This window comes from Phocoena phocoena, chromosome 6 (assembly GCF_963924675.1).
Source record: "Phocoena phocoena chromosome 6, mPhoPho1.1, whole genome shotgun sequence".
NCBI classification, from domain to species: domain Eukaryota; kingdom Metazoa; phylum Chordata; class Mammalia; order Artiodactyla; family Phocoenidae; genus Phocoena; species Phocoena phocoena.
This window is the reverse complement of record NC_089224.1, coordinates 97385764-97401725: the sequence shown is the minus strand read 5'-3', so window position 1 is coordinate 97401725 and position 15962 is coordinate 97385764.

Genomic DNA, 15962 nt, shown 5'->3' with positions numbered 1-15962 from the left:
TAAAACTCACACAAGCCTAATTCATAAGATGCTCAATATTTTTTGAACACATGGAGTAAGCAACTTTAGTTACTATGAGAAACACCATAATCTCAGTGGATTAATACAATAAAACACATTTTTCATTCACACAACAGTGTAATGAGAATATTCCTAGCCATCAACCTTATAAGGATGATAATAGAGTTAAGAATAAGTTCAGGGTGGTATGAAACCATCTAGAAGGGATCTAAACTATTAGAGGAACAGAGAAAAATGCTCTGTTTAAACTGATATTCTCAAAAATGAGTAAGAATTGACCAGATGAAAGGGCTGGGTAAAAGTGGTGGGGATGTCTTTTTGTTTTGTTCTGTTTTTTTTAGATTTTCTTAAAATTGCATATTTTTAAAGAGCAATTTTAGGTTTACATAAAACTTGAGCATAAAGTACGGAAAATTTCCACATACCTCCTCAAAGTACAGAAAATTTCCATATATCTCCTCTTCCTCTCCCCACTCCCTTCCTTTCCCCTATTATTAATATCTTGCATTCCTGTGGTACATTTGCTGCAATTGATAAACCAATATTTGTAAACTATTGTTAATTAAGGTCCCTAGTTTACATTAAGGTTCACTATTCGTGCTGAAGTGTTCTAACAACCCCATGACAGTTAACCGTATGTCAGGCAGAATTGGGATGTAGTTTACTTTAGTCTCTTCTAGCTTTTCCTGCTTCAGTCTTTGCCTTCTGCATTGCCAAATTTACCCTCCCACTGGACTGCTCTAATTATGAATTTTTATCCTTCAGAATTCATTCATAGCTACCCAGCGTTTTGAAGATCAAGTTCTCAAATCCTCATCTGCCTAGATTTGAAGGTCTGCCTACTTCTCCATGCTCACCTCCTACTGCTTCCCTATTTTTCACCTGCTATTCCGGCAAAACTTCACTATTTGGCAATCACATAGCACAATTTATGTGAAACTGTATTTTTTCTCTACCTTTACTTAAGCCACTCCTTCTGTTTGGAACACCTTCTCCCCCACTGACCTATGCTCATATTCTGCCTGCCCATCCTTTAAGAGTCAGCTCCAATGTCAATTCTTAGATTTCCATGATTTCTGCAGTTGATGATCTCTCTTTCCTCTGGGTCTTTCTGTACTTAAACTTCCTGCTTCTTATGAGACACTGAGTACATCATGCCTTGTATTTTATGAAGCCCTTTTCACTTATTACCTTCCCCAAAGTGAAAGCCACACTTACACATCCGTGTTGCCTCCATGATACAAAGCGTAGGGCTGCTCACTTAGCAGGTGCACAAGTATGTTTAAGTGTTGCCTTGTCATCAGGACTTTATGTGTCCTTTTTCTCCCCTTTATTAGATTCTAAGGCAGAATTCTTACACCGATTATACTAGGATGAAGAATACACAATAACTGCCTCTGGTCTTTGTATTCCGGGTGCATAGCAGTTTTACCGGTGGAATGGATGGATGCTTAATCAATGTACCAATAGAATAAATGAACCAGTTCCTCTGTCTCTGAATTTACAGCACTCTATGACTCTAACTTGTCCCTCTATGGATTTCAACCCCAATGTAGTAGTTGCTGTTGATGCCCACACAGATTCCCTTCCACCCCTCAGCAATTGTGAGTCACAAAGAGATCACTGCACTCACAGCTAAAGAATTTCCCTTGGCCAAGGGTGAGTTACTCAGACAGCCTAGGAGGTAGCCCTTACCTTCAAACCCCTTGGAAACCCAGCAGGCACAAGAATTAACTGATACAGGATCATAAAACTGGATCCTCTTGCCTCAAGATGGGGCAACTCTGTGGCATCAATGGTGCTTCAGGGTAACCCATTAGACAAGACTGAAGCTTTGCCTGGCTTCTTCCTTTGCTCTATTAGCAGAGGTCTTTTTTCCTTTTCTAAATGAGTGCCTCTACTACTGATGAATTTTAGAAAGCAAGGGAAATTGCTAATACATACATACATAAAGATATACGCACACATACACATTTTCGTGCATCTCAAACACAAACAAAAACATCTATAACCCAATCTCTGTCTGTTATCAACCTGTAAATCCAGCAATATCCTCCCACTGATGTACCCTTTTTGCTCTCTACATCTCCAAAGAACAAGTACAATCTCTGATTTGTTCCCATCATAATTTCTCATTCCTCTTAGAATCAGAAGTTTGGTCTAAGTCCTTGTCCATTCATGTGCAACCCAAGGCCATAACACTATGCATTTTGCATTTTTCCAAGAGTTAACTTCTTCATATCATAGCTTCCATATTTTTTTCCCTTTATACTTCTTTTTCCCCCGGAGATCACAGCTGAATCTCTACTGGCTCTCAGGGACCATGTAGCAATAATTCGAAGTGGCTCGGTAGAGAGTTCCATGGCAGAGGGCCAGTTCTCCCTTCCAACAACTCAACCCAAAGAGAAAGGAGGAGAAAAATAGAGCACCCTGGAGGCAAGAATCCTTGAAAAGTCCCTTCTCACTTAGTGAGAATGAAAAAGTTCTATTCCTGACTTTTACCACCAGGTTTAGGCCTCTGCTGAAAAACAACAAGGAATTTGGAATATCTGTTTAAAATGAGTGTAAATATTTACCCACATATGCTGAAATATTCTAGTGACATTTAGTCTGATGCATACTGCCAGGAGAGAAGCAAGCTTCTGAGCCAAACACAAGAATAGTTTTTTTAATCTTCCCTGGGAGTAGAGCAAACATTTGCAATGATATAAAATGTATTAAATTCACTGACCCTGGGATTCATAACTGGTTATGCATCAAGGATTATCATCTTGTTCAGAACCCCAGTGTTTACAAACTCTGCATTCCTTGCTCTTCCCGTTAGTCTGCAAGAGCATGAACAGGGTTATTCATATTATTATCATTATTACAATTAAACAAGCAGCAGCGTATGCACGTATTTGTCTTAATGTTGTAATAATCTCGTTATGATTATTAAATATATGCCTCTTCTTGCAGAGTGCTTAATCATCGGCAAAGAATTTTTACGCTTCTGATCTAGGACACAGTAGGTACTCAAATGTTTGTTAATCCATCACTCCCACATACTTCATGGTAGACTCTTTGCTAATCACCGTACATGCATGTTCTCATTTAATAGGAGGGTAGGAGGATGGATGAACTAAGTAGGGTAGTATTTTTCATTTCCACAGGTGAAAAATCTGAGGCTCAGAGAGGACAAATGATTAGAAAAGGCATGTGATTAACAAACATGCACTGAATGCCCATTATGTGCAATCAGACATTGCACTAGGTGTTGGGGAAACACACACACACACACACACACACACACACAATCGACCCCTGCCAGGGAACTTACAAGGATTAGTGAGAGAGGAAGGCACATAAATAATTAGAAAATATCTCAACAACTGCTACCAGTGGCTTAAGCACAGCAACAGGAACACAGGGAATAAGGCAAATACGAGATAAAAGTTAAATGACAGAGATCGAGACCCATGTTAATACTGAGCAGGAGTGTGTGTGGAAGAGGGTGGAGACAGAGGCTGTGCTTATGGAGAGCATCTCAGGTGGTATATGCTCACATCATGTATAAAACAGCGGATGCACGATATCCATCAGGGACCTGAGATGCTTGCTCTGGTTATAACTGAGGGCACATGCTGGGAAGAATGGTGGAAGGTGCTGAGCTCTCAGATTTGGGTACCACGAGGGGCTCTGAATGCAGTGTTAACGAGTCTGGATCACACAACAAGCAAATGGCAGAGCCAGGACATAAAATCCTTAGGTCTATTTAGTAGAATTCTCCGTCACCCCCAGTAAAACTCCCCTACTCTGTGTATGCATGTGTGTATGTGTGTGTGCTCAGGAGTCCACATGTGCACACTATTTCTGCATTTTTATTTCACTTTTTAAAGTTATTATTTTTGACATACGAAAAGCTGTACATAATTAATGTATACAACTCGGTAAGTTTGGAGCTAAGTATACACCCATGAAACCATTAACACAATCTAAGCCATAAACCTATCTATCACCTTCAAAAGCTACCTCCTGACTTATTTATTATTATTATTCTGTGACAAGAACATCTAAGATATTTCTGCATTTTGAGGGGTGCTGGAAGAACTGGTGAGGAGTGGATATACAGCCAAGAGTGGGCCAAATCACAAAAGTATTTCTATTTTGAACACATTCAGTGACTGGAATCAAGCTGAGAAAAGTTATGTACAGAAAGACTTGTTGAAGATTTCAAATTAGAGAAAAGGAAGTTTGTAATTGCATAACAACATTTGTAAGTTCCTTGGAGCTGCTAACGTGTTCCGATGTTGTGTATTCTTTGTAAATTGCTAATGTTCTTTGTGGACACACTTACCAGGATGCTTTTATTTATTTATTTTTTAAACTGATTATCCTTTGGAACATTCCATAAGGTCTGCTATCAGAGCTGAATGATCCCCAGGACTGAGTTAGTGAGATCCGAAAGAAGAGGCTCAGGTCTGTTCCCCCTGCTGAAAATCTTTCCTCCATTTATTCATTTGGTCAATTTCCATTCATTCTGTAGGTCTCAGAGAAGCCTTGCTTAACCTACAGCCTAGGCTGGTCCTCTAGGTACGCACCTTTTTAGTACTCTGTACTTCTCTGTCATGTAACTCATCACAACTACAAGTTAAATAACCACTTATGTAATTGCATAGTGTTCATGTCCTTTCTCTGCACCATTCCATGTAATGCTTGGGCAAAGGGAGAGTGTGGTTCACTGCTGGTACTCAGTAGTCCTTCAATAAGTGTGAGTTGAATGAATTAATGAAAATCAGATTAAAGTCAGGATAGATCATCAAGATAGCCAATCTGGTATTTATTTATTTATTTATTTATTTATTTATTTGCGGTACGCCCGGCCTCTCACTGTTGTGGCCCCTCCCGCTGCGGAGCACAGGTTCCGGATGCGCAGGCTCAGCGGCCATGGCTCACGGGCCCAGCCGCTCCGCGGCATGTGGGATCTTCCCGGACCAGGGCACGAACCCGTGTCCCCTGCATCGGCAGGCGGACGCTCAACCACTGTGCCACCAGGGAAGCCCCAATCTGGTATTTAAATAAGTCATTAGCATCCAAAGGATTCCACTAGTGTTTACAAAGAATGAAATTAACCTTGTGGCATTAAGAACGATGGCTTCAGTTAACATTTATTGATTAGATGCTATGTACCAGTCTCTGCACTAAGCATTCGATGTGTATTTTCTCATTTCATCTTCACAGCAACTTTATGACTTAGTAATGGTGGCTGAGACAGAGATTTGCACTCTCCTTTCATAATGTAAAGTTGGTGGTAGGAAGTGAGTGCTTACCAGGGACTTTATTCAAGCCCCTGTTGCATCTACATGGGACAGAGTGAGCAGCTCTGGTCAGTGAAGCGTGAGCAGAAGAGATGTGTCACTTTTGCATTGAGGCACTTGAGTGTCCGGCATTCTGTCTCCATGGTCTCCCTTCTCTTTCTGCAGTGACCTTGGCAACAACGTGTTAAAGATGGCAGCCACAAACTGGAAGGAGACTGAGTCCCTGAAAATCTGCATGGATAAAAATCTCCCAAACCTGGCTAATTCTTACTTGACTAAGACGTGAGTAGACAATAATCTTTCACCTTAATAAGGATGCACTAGGATTTCAAGGTTTACCTGTTACAACATTTAGCAACACTTATCCTAATAAAGGTACAGTTAGTATGGCCACTGTGCAGAGGAGGAAAGTGATGCTTAGAGAAGCTAAGTGACCTCCTCAAAGTTACATAAATGTTAAACAGGTAAACGGTTATGGAGTGAGGACTCCATAGTTCCTTTGGGGTGGGGGCACTTAAATAACTATCTGTTTAGAAAGGGGTAACTTAGGCACCTGAAACTTGCATGACATATTACACGTGATAGAGAAAATGTCAGTTGTGTAACATCAAATAATGGGGGCGTGGCTAAGGAAGGTTATGAGAGGCTTTAGCAGTTCCACTTCAAGCCAGCTTGTGTCATCATCATTGATTTCATGGATTAGCATTCATACGTGCCAAATACATTACATAAATATCTCTAATACAGTAACTACAAGAGGCAGATGGTTTATGCCCATTTTACAGATGACAAATTCGAGGCTGAGGGAGGATAAATGACTTGCCTAAGCCTCTGTAGCTGAAAAGCAATGTGGCTGAGAGTCAAGTCCAGGTCTGCCCAATGCTTTGTATCTCAGTCAACCTGCCTTTGAGCTCAAAAAGGTTTGACTTTGCGAGTCTCAAATTGAGGCACAGATAATACCCAATCCTTCTTTTACATTCTCCAAGGTTATGCACGTTTCAAGTCCATGACCAATAATATTGGTTCTTTACCAGGTCCTCATGTTTTCATATCCTGCCTAATTGTTCAGGATCTTACAAGAACATAGCCTGGTAGACTTTGCTTTGTTCATTTTGCGAATCAGGAGAAAGGGATTTGGAGAAAGAATTCAGAGCTTGCTGAAAGCCCCTCGAACTTGGGTCTGTTAAACCCAAGATCAGAGGTATTTCCACTATCACAGAGAGGCAGGAAACTGAGGAAGATCTCACAGAGTACTAGATGAAGACTGAAATTTGCAGCAGTGGTCTTCAAACATCACTGTGCATAAGGGTCAGTTAGGAACTTGTTCAAAATACTAACCTCTAGGCTCACATTCAGAGATTCTGATTCACTATGTCTAAAATCACAACTAGGAATCCAGATTTTTACCAGCTTCCCAGCTTAATGTGCTGCAGACAGACTTCTATTTTAGACCCTACTAACCATCAGGCAGGGCCTCCAGTTTGGCCTTTAGTGAAGGTCAGCTTTTTAAATCCTTTACTGCTGTTCCCAGCACTGAGGGAGAAAATGACACATCTCCTTCTGGAAGGAGGTGGAGGCCCGGTGCTTCCAGTTTTGAGCATTCTGCTCTTGGCTTCCGTTCTCTGTGTCGATTAGGCCTTTCAAACCAATTATCATTATATATTGCTGAGATTTATAGTCCTTGGTATTTGAGGTTACAGGACTTCCGTTCTCAGGAAGAAGCTCCATGCCATCACTTCTAATCAGCTCAGCACAATGTCTGATTTCCCCTCTGCGAGAGGGCACGCAGCTCCATTAGAGTATTAGTAGCCAGGCAGAGCAGCCTCAATTGCAGTGCTCGGGGAAACATAAAAATTGGCTTTGGGGGGGATCCAAAGTTTTAAAGAATTGTCCTCCTTATTAAAATCAACTCAGTGATTCAACAAAAATGACTAAGGAAAAAAAAAAAATCCCTGGCTTCCAATACGTAGGGTGTCCTACATTAAAAGTTACTCTCCCCACAGGGTAGGCAAGATGGTCTTCCCTGGGCTTATGTCGAGGGGAGAACTGCTGTCAGGAACAAGGCACAAACAGCAGGCAGCACGGTTTCTGAAATACCTGTTTATTTAATATCGACTAAATACTGAAGGGATGAATGAATGAATGAACAAGCAGATGAGTACAAGGCAGCTGGGTGCACATCTTCCGTAACTGTTATTTAATTCATCTGTTCATCTATCCACCCATCCATCCACTATTCACTTAAATAATAATTGAGTACTTGCCAGTCATTACATTAAGATCATGAGAAATTCAGACACAAAACTAAATATTCTATCCGTACAGAATTTACAGTCCATTCAAAAAAGGCATGTGATGCTTCCCCAATGCCTATAAAATTAAGAATTTCTGAAGACCTTCTGCGTGTGCTCCTAGCCTACATTTTCAGCCTCATTTCTCAGTCCTCTTGTCACATGTAACAAGTCCGTATGTTTCTCTGTACTTCCTTCTTCCTCACACTAAAATATCTGTCCTCCTTCATTCATATGTTTGTGTCCATACCTCATGCATTCTTCCAAGGCTGTTGAAAACCTCCCTTTTATGAAGTCTGTTCTGACCCTCCCCTTAGGTAAAATAATCCCCTCCTTGGAAAGGTCACAACAGTTTTTAACAATTAATGGGTGTAATTACTCTTTGTTCTCTCTGATAGTTTTGTTAACTGGCATCTCATGAATTTTGATCTTCTGTGACTGAAAAAAACAAGAAAGTCTCAGTAACCTTTATAACCCTTATAATGCCTTGCCAATATTAAGAGCTCAGAAATTTTAGTGAATTGAATGGAGACATCCTCCAGTAGGATGATGGGATTACCCCTGAGGTCCTCCTGTCAAATTTCTATCCTAATGTTGTAGGCAATAGGCAGCCTAATAACAATAGTATTGACGTTAACAATTTATTGACTACTTACTCTTGCTAAGTACTGGTCTAATTATTTTTCATTTCACATCTTTAATGCCTCCTTTTTGAGAAAGCTACGGCCACCTTCATTTTATTTTATTTATTTTTTTAACATCTTTACTGGAGTATAATTGCTTTAAAACAGTGTGTTAGTTTCTGCTTTATAACAAAGTGAATCAGCTATACATATACATATGTCCCCATATCTCTTCCCTCTTGCGTCTCCCTCCCTCCCACCCTCTCTATCCCACCCCTCTAGGTGGTCACAAAGCACAGAGCTGATCTCCCTGTGCTATGCAGCTGCTTCCCACTAGCTATCTATTTTACGTTTGGTAGTGTATATATATGTCCTTCATTTTAGAAAAGAGTATCTGTTGCCTAAAGTGACCCCAGGTTTGCCTGAGGTCCAGGTGTGTATGTTCTAGGACTTATCCTCTTGACCATTGGGAGATTCCCCTCCTCCCCGCCCCCCACACCTTTGGGTGGATTTCACAGAGTGTAAGCAGCACCTAGAAAAGCATCGTCTCTTATGAGAAGCAATTCCTAAAGTCATCCCGGTTCTGGAAGAACAGTTGAGGAAGAGGAAACTCATTCTTAATTCCCTGCTGGGGAAATACACACTGTACAATGCCTATACAACTATATATTAATGGTCTACATATATATTTCTTGGTCTGAGCAAATGCCACCTATGAATGGAAAAATGCTCTGGGATCCATGTTCCATAAAGAATATACTGCCTTCCTAGGAAGGGATTCCTCCTTCAGCCCCACTACAATTTCTATTCCATTTTAAGATTTGGTTCTCTATATCCACAATTCTTTAGTCACTCCAATGAGAAAACAGCTGGTCTGGCTGAGATATGAAATTGTATGTATGGCTCCTATACCCAGAGAAGTATATAAACTCTGGGTCAGTGAACTTAGAATATCTAGTCCAGCAATCCTGTTTATGTACCATGCTACTTTACATAACCTAAAGTCCCTATTCTTTAGAATCTTCAGAGTGGAAAAGACATAATTACATTAAATCTGGCTTCCAATCCAACAAAGCTTATCACAAAACAATACTGGTCTCTTCTGCCATTTTCCCCTGTACTCTCTTCCCCACCACAATAATTTTTGACTTCTTCGACGGTTGTCTTATATGTCTATTAAATCAGCGTTGTCTCCCTCCTATGAAACACTGGTATCTACCATAAAAACCTGTGATAAATCACTGTCTCTAGCCTCTGCACTGTGGTGTTTGCACAAAGTTGTCTACATGGACATCTTCTTGGGCACAGACTACACTTAGTCATCTGGTATACCACACCCCCAATCCTATGTGGCAGCTCATCATTTTCCTGCTAAGGGAGATTTTTTTCTTCCTTCACTTGGTGAAGTCCCACAGTAGGGCTGCTTGGTTTCCTAAGTGATAAAGAGCTTATTTAGACAGCTCTTCCCATTCTACCCACCTTTTACTCCCCAAGCTCCTTCTTTTAGGATGCATTTTTTCTCAGCAAACCCACTGTCCAACTGGATTGTATACTCCAGTCTTCAGCTCTCTCCTCTGCTCATCCTTCCACACACAGAGTATTATTAAATGTGTCTGCATATGTCTGTACCTACTTTTACTAAGTAGTCTCCTCAGTTCCCAGTTTATTAGATTATGCAAACAGGGGCTTGGGACAAGCTTAACATCTTAGACCAGACCCGAGGTCCATCATCAGCACCTTTGCTATATTTACGAAGTATTTTCACACTCAACATTTCATCCGATGCTTATAGAAGCCTTATATAAAGTGTGACATGTATCATTATCCTCATTTTAAAGATTAATAAAATCTGGCCAGCACACAGTACTTGAGTAGTTATGATATGCTAATGTCAATACTCGGAATTGAGGGTAAAGATATGAGTATGCCACAGATGCCCCGTAGGAACTAACAGGCTGATGAAGAGGGCATGACTAACACTATTTCCCTTCCTCCTCCATCACTTCTTCTTCCCTTCTACCTATCCACCTTTATTTCTTCCTTCCTGTTTTTCTTTTTTTCTCTTCCTCTTTTCTTTCTCTCTCCCTCCTTCTTTCCCTTCCTTCCTTCCTTTTATCTTTCCCTCCCTCTCCCTTCTCCCCTCTTTTCTCTTGCTCTGTTTCACTCTCTCTTTTTCTTTCCAAAATGAATTTTTGGAATACCCACTACATGCCAGGCTTATGCTACATATTAAGGAAACTTAAGGAAACTAAGATTTACTGTATCTTAAGACTATACCTAAGTAGGCATTTTTATATGTGCTCTGATTTTTAAAAATTGAAGTATAGTTTGATTTACAATACTGTGTTAGTTTCAGGTATACAGCAAAGTGATTCAGTTATATATGTATATTTTTTCAAATTATTTTCCATTATAGGCTACTGCAAGACATTACAAGAACGTGCTCTAACTTTCAGCCTTCAAAAGAACCTTAGTAAGTAGACATTATCATCACCATGTTTTGTTTTCCTCCCTTTATAAAATTAAGCATGGAGAAATGGCTTGCTCGAGGTCATACATCTGAGGGGGTGGAGCCAGGATTTTAATCCAAATCTGCCTCTAAAACTCAGATTCTCTCACCTCACATTAGCAGACCAAGCACATGATCACAGTCCAATGCAGCAGGACAATCAGGCAATTGAATTGAAGACAAAGTTCTGTAGGAACAAGTGCTATTATGGGACAAAGAGGCTGGATGGCAGAGAACATTTGTAGAGAAGGAACTCAGGCCCAGAAATGACAATAATTTTCCCAAGAACGTGCAGTCTGTGCGTGCGTGCGTGTGTGTGTGTGTGTGTGTGTGTGTGAGAGAGAGAGAGAGAGAGAGAGAGAGAGAGAGAGACAGAGAGAGAGAGAGAGACAGAGACACAGAGACACAGAGACAGACAGAGACAGACAGGGCTAGTGTTCAGATCTTCTAAAATTAAGTCCAACCCATCTGGTACATCTCTGGGCTGCTTACTCTCTACTGTTTGAATTTTATTTTCTAAATCTTTAGGATGTGTTTCTATTCAGGTCTAGGTGACACTAGCCTCCCCTTCTTGGAAAACACACTGGATCCTAGAAATTGGCGTTGAAACGCAGCTGTTTATAGTTTTTGCATTAGATGTTTATTTCTGTCCACACATGTTTGTGGGGATGTATGTTTCCCTAGAAGTCTAGGGAATTAGTGGGGGAAAGCTCAAAGCCATTTGGTTCAAATCCTACTAAGGAGAGAAAGGGGATAAGAGACTGAGAGACAGAAAGTATGGGCAGCTTTCTGTCCATCTGTGGCTCTGAAACACTAAGAAGGCTTTGTTTGGGTGGGGTCAGCTGGAAGAACTAAAAAATGGAGGAGAGCATTCTGTTCCTTAACCATCCCTCCTCAGCACATCTGTCCAACACTGCTCACGTTGCTGGAGTCTCTTCCCATATGCTACAAGCATGTTTAGCCTGGCTGATTCTTCCCTGCATTTAGGCAGGGCTCTTCTTTCTAAAATTCTCCTTTATGTAGTATAGAACCAGGCAGGCTCAAGGGGAAAAAAAAAAAACAGCTACCCACAACCCCACAGATGAATAAAAATCTGGGCCTTGTTTACTCTCTTTGCAGACAAGCATCAATTAGAGAAAGGCAGGAAAGGCTGGGCTTTTCCTTCTAACTTGAGAACATCTATGAGGAATCCAAATGTTCTTCCAATGGAGTAGCTAGAGTTGAGATGCCATGACAAGGCCACATGGAGGTCTAGGGGCCCCATCTGAGACCTTTTTTTTTTGGATGGGAAGAGACCTTATTTCACTAATAGTTTTGTTTTTGCTTCAAGTTAAAAAAATACATGGAGAAACTGATGGGCAGTAGTGAGCCTCTTCTCTTATCAACTGGAAGATAACAGGTCTGAAGTCATCCCAGCATGATAAAAAGTCATGTAAGAGAAGCCCATAAATGTAGGCTGTGCACCTGGATGACACCCACCTAGTCACCATTACCTTCTGACTTTAGAGAGTGACTGCATTAGATCAGACCATCGATGGCTTATGTCTGACCTGTGTGCTGCCACCAACACCTTCCAAGCTCATGGCAGACATCACCAATCTACGTGATCTTCTCTCGTGATTTGCAAGAGTTTAGCTTCAGGATCCTCAACACGTTCCACTAGAGAGCAGCTGACTACTCAACCTATTTACTGTTCATCTCCAGAACAGATCTTTATATTCTTTCTAGATTAAAAAAAAAAAATCTATTTCCAGGAATTATTTCTCTTCATTCTACTTAAACATTTTTCTTACACATTTGGGAAGGCAAATCCCAGCCCCACCCAACAAGTGAAACCTACTTCAGCTGTGTCTTTTTCAGGCATGTATGAACTTATCCACAATAAACTTCCAGCTACTTTAGAAAATTTGGAATTAGCATAGATAAGAAACCAAATGTTTGGATACTGAGCTGCAGACCATTTGAAGTGTTGCATGTGATCCATCTGAATTCAAACACTCAGTTGGCAACCGCACAACAGACTCTCAAGACACCCTTTCTTCTGGTATTTCAGATCCAGACGTACACATGAGCAAGAAGCCTGCTCCACACACGATGCAGACCTCTTCAGCCTCACTGATCAGCATAAAAGTTGTCACTAATATGGATCACGATTCAAGAGGTAGAAGATAAAAATATATTTCTCTTAAACAAACTTCCCTTTCACATACTCAGATGGGATAGGATAGATTGCGGTGACCTGGAGATGGAGAGGACCTGGCGTACAGACAAAGCAGGAGTCCCAGGGTGCACTGGGCGGCAGGAACTTGAATTTTGGTCCCCATCCTACCCCTATCTTGTTTTGAGACTTTGGACCTCTCTCTTCTCTTCTTCAGATGTGCAGCCCTAGGTGACACTGAGAACCCAATCTAGCTCCTCTGCTCTCTAATTCCGTGAATCTGTTCCTTGGCTTCTGAAGAGTGAATGGATAATCCTGGGGTTCCTAGAGCTACTTCTGTTTACAGCTTCTGTATCTTCAATTGTTAAAACTTTGAGGAGGGAGAGGAATGCTTCAAATATCACCCTTGTTTTTCCCTTTAATATTCTAAGAAATTAACTCTTCATTATATGCTCAGTGAGTCTCAATTGTATAAACAGAAACTTTCTGAATTTTTAACTTTTCATTGTCGCACTTACTCTGGTGCTTTTGTTCATAAACTTACGATCAGGTCTGCCTGCTTTCATTTTTTTCAATTTATTGTTTCCTACCAAAGTCTCACCCATCCAGAACATCCTCTACTACAAAAGTCTTCATGTATGTAAATCCTCTGCATCCTTTAAAGCCCAGTATTTTAATTTCTCTATGAAGTCATCCGAGATCAAGTTCTTATCATCCGTTACACAATTGATCATGGGCAATCTTGTTGCCTTCACTGTTATTCTCCCTCTTATCATTTGTCCGTACATTTATTCCCCACTTTCCAAGACGATTTGAGGAGGCAACAAACATAAGTGAAAAATGTCTCACATCTCAAGGACTGCAGTAAGTATTCTTATATTACATATTTTCGCATATAATATTTATAACCACACCTAGATGGCATCATGTTTTGGTTTTCAAGTTGAGATAACTGAGAATACAGGAAATTAAGGTTATACATCTAATAACGAACAGAGCCAACCTTGAAACTCAGTACTGTGTGACTTTAAAATGCATGCTTTTTCTACTACCACACACCTCTCTTGGCCATAAATCCTGCTAGTAGTTGGAAAAAGTCACATTTTAAAATCTGGAAAAGAGGCAGGGGAGTTAGTAATGGAACGAGAAAATAAAAGTATATTTTAAAAAAATCTTGGTCAAGTTATAGCAGTTGAGTGTCAAAATGAGCACTGAGTTTCCTGGAAGCCTAAGCAAAGAGAGAAACAGGATGGGTATCAATCCGTTGGCATTTAATAGAAGAAAACATAGGTTACATATAGTGTCCTGGGTTTTACTTCTGAGATGAACTTGTCACAAAAGACACTGAGCAATACATTGGAAGATGTTCTCAGTAGCACTTTGATCAAGAGTCCAAAAGATGTGCTGCAAACATCTGTTTTTTATAATAGCAGCAGCATGGATGAACGCTGACAACAGTGTTAAATCATAATTCCATAAAGACAATTCTTTAGGGGGCCCAAAGAATACAGTCCAGGGATGTGATTTTCTCCTGATCTGGCTTAACGTAGGAATAAAACGTGGAGCGTTTACAGGTCTAAACAGTTTGTATGCTTTTAGTCCAGCATTACCTTGAGATGGTAAAGATTTTGCTTGGTGTCTGCATGAAAAACGAAATACATGATCATTTTTCTTAATTTGTAGTATGAGAAAAACTGTTGTTTTATAGTTTTACAACTATGTGGTTGTTTTGCAAAAGTTTGTTCATAAGATTCAGCGAACTGTATTTGTAAACAGGAAGAAGTCACAGGAGAAATAATTTGGTGTAAAAATTCATGGCTTTGGGGTTCTTTGTCGGTAGGGAGCGGTCAAGAAAGCCTTCTCTGAGGAGGTGACATCTGACCTGAAAACTAATGACTAATTAAGAGAAACAAACAGTAGATTCAAGGTATAGAGATAGTTCGGAAGATGAAGTGATCAACGCTCTGAGAATGGGTCACAGTAGAGGTGACATTTGAAATAAATATTGAAGAGTGGCTTTTCCCAGTAGGCAGAGAGGAAGGGCCTTCTGAAACGAGGAAAACTGTATGCGGGAAGGCTTGGAAGCATAAAATGTGAAATAGCAAATGCATATTCGGGTCATTTTAAGTGGCTTCTTGGGTCAGAGCCTGCTCATGTAGGAAAGCAGCCAAAAATCAGGCTAGAGGCCAATGGAGTCAAATGATGGAAGACCTCACATGAAATGTCAAGGAGTCTGAGTTTTGTTCTCAGCAGGATAAGGTTGGTATTTGAGCGACACATTTGTGTCGGACTGGAGAGTAGCTGGCAGGAGTGTGAAGCTGGAACCGAGAAAAATAGTGAAGATGCTGCTGTGGTGATACAGGCAAGAGATGATGAAACTAGAATTGAGGATGAGTGAGAGTGAGATGGAGTGAGAGAAGCTGATGGGATGGAGAGGTATTTAGGTAGTAGAATCAATTGAATTTAGTCACTTGTTGGCTGGGGGAAGGGTATCAGAGAGGAAGAAGTCCAAGATGACTTTGCAAACGGTAAGAACCCTGGGAGGAAGAAACGCATCTGAAACACAATTTGCACAGTGCCCGACTCATGATAGGACTTTGATGACCCCTTGCTTATGAATAAACATTTCTGGCTTGGGTGACTGGGAAAACAGCCATGTTGTCACAAAGATTCAACTAATGATGTAGAATTGAGGACACTAGCTTATTTCTATAAGGCTTCTCTAGGACTAGGACATACTTATATAATTATTATAATAATGGAACATTTCCTGAGCTCTTATAACGTGCTAGGCACTTGGTTAAGCATTGTGTATTATGGTATGGCAATTACTGGTCATGATGCCTCTAGGAGGAATGAACAGTTATTGCAATAGTCATTTTAGGGATGTAGAAACTCAGGCTCTGAAAGGTGAAGAAAATCATCCAAGGTCAAAAAACTAGTGAGTGGCAAAGCTAGGATCTGGACCAGGTCAGTGTGATTCAAAGCCTGCACTGTTAATCATGACCTTAGAGACTGAGCGAGAGCAACTTTCTCAAGGTCATTCAGTAAGCAAGAGTTTTA